This window comes from Eptesicus fuscus, chromosome 6 (assembly GCF_027574615.1).
Source record: "Eptesicus fuscus isolate TK198812 chromosome 6, DD_ASM_mEF_20220401, whole genome shotgun sequence".
Lineage (NCBI taxonomy): Eukaryota > Metazoa > Chordata > Mammalia > Chiroptera > Vespertilionidae > Eptesicus > Eptesicus fuscus.
In genome coordinates, this window is record NC_072478.1 from 77777335 (window position 1) to 77783463 (window position 6129).

Genomic DNA, 6129 nt, shown 5'->3' on the forward strand with positions numbered 1-6129 from the left:
CCTAGTTCTCTTATAAAATTTTAAAATCTTTTTTAAAAAAATCTTCACCCAATGACATGTTTTTATTGATTTTAGAGAGAGAGGAAGGGAGAGAGAAACATCGATGTGAGAGAAACATCGACCAGTTGCCTCCCTTATGTGCCCCAACTGGGGATCAAACTCACAACCTAGGTATGTGCCCTGACTGGGAATTGAACCCACAACCTTTTGGTGTATGGGACAACACTCCAACCAGTTTAGCCACCCAGCCAGAGCTGTATATGCTATAATTTAAATGAATATAGTACCTGGATGGGTAGCTCAGTTGGTTAGAGCATCGTCCAGATATGCCAAAGTTGTGGGTTTGATCCCCAGTCAGGGCATATATAAGAATCAACCAATGAATGTGGAACAACAAAGTGATGTTTCTTTCTCTCTGCCTCTGTCTGTCTCCCCCTTCCTCTCTAAAACCAATCAATCAATAAATAATTTTTAAAATAAATGAATATAGTGCCAGCTGAGAGCTTTGAGACATTTATTTTTAATTAAGTTTCTTATTTTTGGTTTACATATTCCTTGAAACAATATGACAATTAGGAACAATAATCCTCACATTATTTTGTAGATGACAACCAATAATTATAATACACTATTTGCTGATATTAACTAATGTCACCCACAGAAAAATCTGTAAGAAAGGATGATCTAAGAACTTTTGGTTCCTGAACCTTTGGCTGCACCCTCTGGTGGTTCTGCCCAAGCTCAAGCCAAGCTCCGAGAGGCAGCCTGGGCAATTTGTTCTATCAGGGCTGGAAGAGCTCCTCGATACCATCTTGTCTAGGTTCCTTACTTTATAATTGAGGGGGAAACTCAGGCTCATAAGGGGAGGGAGATAATGACAGGGGCAGAGCTAGAGCCCAGGCCTCCTGTTGGGATACAGTCTTATTGATTTCAGACAGAGAGAGGAAGGGAGAGGGAGAGAGAGAGAAACATCGAACAGTTGCCTTCTATACCAGCACCTTGCCTGGGAATCAAACCCACCACCTTTCGTTGCATGGGACAATGCTCCCACCAACTGAGCCACACCGGCCAGGGCACACACAGAATTTTAAAAACTGTATTCTCCTTCCTATTGCCCATTTCTCTTCATTATCTCTCCCATATTTTCTCTGGAAAAGCTGAGTTTGTGGGACAAGCAGGGTTATAGTCATTTAGGAATTAAGAGGGAGTGATTTCATCTCTAGAAAACCAAGAATTCGAACTTGTGCTTCTGAATGGTCAAAATGATATCCAGAGAGTGAAACAGTATCCCTCAGATCACATGGAAGGTAAGAGCTGGACTCTGAGCAGGCAGATAACTCCTGGAAAGGTGTCATTTTAGAGGCAGGGATGGCTCTGACTATCTACTCTACACCAAATGCTTCTTCCTACTGATTCAAGCCAATAATTCCATCATCAGAGTTTCTTATGAAATGCAAATTCCCCTTGCAAAGGCTAATAAATCAATGGACAGTCTCTCCAAATGAATGGCTTCCATAGAAACTCAGCCCACTTGCCTGACTTTCCAATGCACTCTTCCTAACCTGTGTGTACACAGCTCAGGTTCACATGTTGATGCATTGTTGGAGACCCAGCTCTTCAACAGTCTGCATTTCATCTGCACACATTCCCTTCTATGTCCTCCACAGGCTGGGGACATCTCTCCATCCAGTTCTGTTAGAGGGCCACATGAGAGCAGTATCGCATAGGATAACGTGTAAACCCTTCTGCTTACTGTGCAGATCTGTCTGATTTGCTAAAGAATATGCTCTAGAGGACAGGGTCTGGTCTGTTGGTTCACAGATATAGTCCCAGCACTTAACCTGGTACCTGGGTATACATGGGAGCTTAAAAAATATATGTGTGTGTGTTGATCAACTAACTGATTCAACTCTTCCTACACACATTTATCGCCTAAGACTTCCTGACTAGAACCCTCTACTCACAAACTTTAACAACTCCCTGACTTTGTATATATACTCCGTTGTCTGTTGCACCTTGGTCCCTGTGCTTTTTCCTCTGAAAACTTCCTTCATCTCCACCCGCCTCTGCCCATCCATCAAGTCATTTCTGCCATGAGCCTTCCTGCGTATACCAGACAACATGACTTCTTTTGCCATTAAGCTACTATATCCATCACTCAGCTGGCACTCCCCCTCCCCTCAGTTTACATTGTCCTGGGGTTCTGCTTTGCTGCAGTCTTACTCTTCATTATCCCCCTGCCTCTTTTGCTGATGTCGCTTCACTGAGAACATGTCTTTGGCCCTCTGCTCTTTTCTCTCAATTCCCTCTCTTCAGTGCCTCATACAATCTCACAGCTTTCACTATTTCCTCTCCACAGTAGATTCCAAAATCTATATCTTCAGAGTTTGTCCTCTCTTCCCAGCTTCTGAGCCAAATTTCCAACTACCAATAGACATTCCCATTGGGCTCTGTTGCCATCACCTTTATCACCAGAGGAAGCTCTGACTTCCCAGGTGATACCATCATCTTTCTCCCCAATCATACAGAGTAGAAAATGCTGAGATTGAGGTGCAGATTGGGAATAAGAGAGAAAGGTAAATTAAGTACCCAGGCTGTCAGTTCTTGAGATCAATCTCTCCCCCGCTCCACATTTCTCTCTCTCTCTCTCTCTCTCTCTCTCTCTCTCTCTCTCTCTCTCTCTCCCTCCCTCCCTCCCTTCCACTCTCTCTGAAAAGCAATGGAAAATATCCTCAGGTGAGGATTAACAACAACAACAACAAAAGTGAGTCAGATTCCCCTGGCTCCCCACACTAACACTTAAAGCCCTGCAATCACCCAGAATATAGGGCCCATGTGATCTGGCTGCTGTTGCTCCCCTCAGCTTTCTCAGCTCTCTGCCTCCCGGAACCTGGACTTCATCAAGATCTCAGAGCCTCAAGATCTCAGAGCGTTTGCCCTTGGGGTTTCTCTGCTAGGGAGCCTTCTCCCCCTACTCTCTGCATGGTTGACTTTTGTCTTTAAAAACCTGCTTCAGTTTGAACCTAACTCCTAAGTATTTTGAGAAATATCAAAAGGGCTACTTTTTATCTCCCATATACAAGGTTATACTTGAGTTTATACCTAAAGTGACCTGTGTCCTCCTCTCCACTCTGTTCCTGTTTGTCCTTCAAACCCAGCCAAATATCTCCTCCTCCCTGAGGCCGAGGCCACTGAAATCACTCCCTGCCATGAATCCCACAGAACTTAGGATCAGATTCATATTCAATACTTATCAGACCCTCTACCTATTTCAGTATTGCCAATTTAAAAAATGTTCCATGTATTGTTATATTTTCCAGATATAAAATTTATTCTAAGAGCAAGGACCATTCTTTTTTAAAATTTTTTTTATTGATTTCAGAAAGGGAGAGGGGGAGAGAGATAGAACCCTCAATGATGGGAGAGAATCATTCATCAGCTGCCTCCTACACACCCTACAACGGAGATCTAGCCCTCAACCCTGGCATGTGCCCATGACCAGAATGGAACCCTGACTTCCTGGTTCCTAGGTCGATGCTCAACCACTGAGCCACACCGGCCATGCAACACAAAAGGGCCTTTTATAAGATTGAAGATATGCTTCACAGACCTGTTGGGAGGAAAGTATATTCTGCATGTTGGAGGGATGTGAGTCATTAGGAAGCCAGAGAGCAGACTGTAGTAGGCAGCCTCTAAGATGGTCACCAGTGATCTCTGCCTCCTGCTATTTATTCATACTCTTGTGTAATCCTTCCTGTTGAGTGTGAGTTGAACTTATGCACACACTTCTAACAAAATACAGGGGGAAAAAGATGGATGTCACTTCTGGGATTAGGTTGCAAAAAGACAGTGGCTTCTGTCTTAAGTGCACACTCTCCTGCTCTCATTCAGTCACTCACCCTGTGGGAGCCAGCTGCCATGCTATGACGAGACCTTGCACCAGAAGCATCCGGCTAAGCTGCACCAAGATTTTTTTTTTATTATTAATATATATTTTATTGATTTTTTACAGAGAGGAAGGGAGAGGGATAGAGAGTTAGAAACATCGATCAGCTGCCTCCTGCACACTCCCTACTGGGTATGTGCCTGCAACCAAGGTACATGCCCTTGATTGGAATCGAACCTGGGACCCCTGAGTCTGCAGGCCGACGCTCTAGCCACTGAGTCAAACCGGCTAGGGCTGCACCCAGATTCTTACCCACAGATACTACAAGATGATAAATGTTTGTTGTCTTAAGCCACTTGTTTTAGGGGTAATTTGTTACACTGAAGTAGTTAGCTAATACAGACTGCCAGTGAGTCAGGAACTAAAATCTTCAACAGATTAGAGGTGGAGGAGTACAGAGAATAATTACAACAAAGAGGAACAATGAGTAGTAAAGTTGAACAACACATGTTACAAAGGTTGCATTTATGGAGGAGAGAGGAAGAATAGTCTGGAAGTGACACTGAGTAGCAGGGAGGTTGTGAGGGCACGAAAGTGTGAGAAGTGTAGAACAGTCACTCCTTGAGAGGGTTGCAAGGAACAATGCCCTTCATACTGAGCTAGGGTCCAGTTAAAGCAAGCAAGAGAAGAGAACATTAGGAGAAGAAAGCTGTGCAGTATGTAGAGCAGTAACTGGGCCAGACTGAAGCAGGTCTGAGAGCTAAACATCTTGAGAGGTATTTTATTTTATTTATTTATTTTTTAAATATATTTTATTGATTTTTTACAGAGAGGAAGGGAGAGGGACAGAGAGCCAGAAACATCGATCAGCTGCCTCCTGCACACCCGCCACTGGGGATGTGCCCGCAACCAAGGTACATGCCCTTGACCGGAATCGAACCTGGGACCTTTCAGTCCACAGGCCGACGCTCTATCTACTGAGCCAAACCGGTTTTGGCTTGAGAGGTATTTTAGATAAGTAGCAGAGTTTGGGGTTGAAGTGATGATAACTACATAGAAATTAAGCAAACAACAAAAGAAAAGATAATTTTTTGTTTTAGGAAAAACAAGACTTGTAAGAAAAGAAAAGTAAAACTGGTTTATATTACTCTCATCTAAATAGTATTTACATGATCATAATGTTAATACTGAATATTGCCCTAAGTAAAATTACTATCTATATATAGCTATCTATCTATATAAAAGGCTAATATGCAAATTGTCCCCTCAGGAGTTTGACTGGGAGACCAGGAGTTCAATCACTCGCTATGACGTGCATTGCCCACCAGGGGGCAGCATGGAATGAAGGAAGACCCCAGCTGGCAGCCAGAAGGAAGGCCCTGGACAGCAGCCGGAAGACCCCAATGGGCCCTGATCGCCTGCCAGGCCTAGGGACCCTACCTATGCACGAATTTTGTGCACCTGACATGCACTGACCACCAGGGGTCAGATGCTCAACACAGGAGCTGCCCCCTGGTGATCAGTGTGCTCCTACAGCGAGAGTGCTGCTTCAGCAGCCCACCAGCCCAGCGGAAGCCACTCACTCCCTCAGTAGTTATGCAGGTCCAATCTCTAGAGAACAGGCCAGGCACCCACGGACCAGTGCCACCTGATAGCATCACTGGCCTCCTGGAAGTTGGCCTCGGGCACTGCGGCTGCTTCCCTTCCCTAGATGCTCCGCAAGGAAGAAAGGATATAAAAGTGGCCGCCAGGTGGCTCCTGACAACAGGCGCAAACATCAGTGGGACGAATCCGGATCACGGGCTGGCAGGGGCATCCCACCACACCCAGAGGGCCAATCATGTCCCGCCCACCTCCCCCCCCCCGCCCCCCCCCCGCCGCCACAGGACTCCACCTGTACACAAATTACTATTTAACTATATTGGGAGATGGGAGGGTGAGAAAGACACATTTTTGTTTAGTGGGTGGGGAGAAAAAAGAGAGGCAATTACTCATCCTCCATGCGGGGGAGGGGTGTCAATAGATACCTAACTACTTAAAATTGAAAAATCAATAAATATAATTCAAATCGGTTTTTTAGAAATACGGAAGTAATACTAACAGCATCAGATAAAAGAATTAAAGGTTGTTGTTTCTTTTTTTTTTTTTATTTATTTTTTTAAATTTCTTTATTGATTAAGGTGTCACATATTTGTCCTCATCCCCCCGTTCCCATCCCACCCCTCTCCCCACGCATGCCCCAA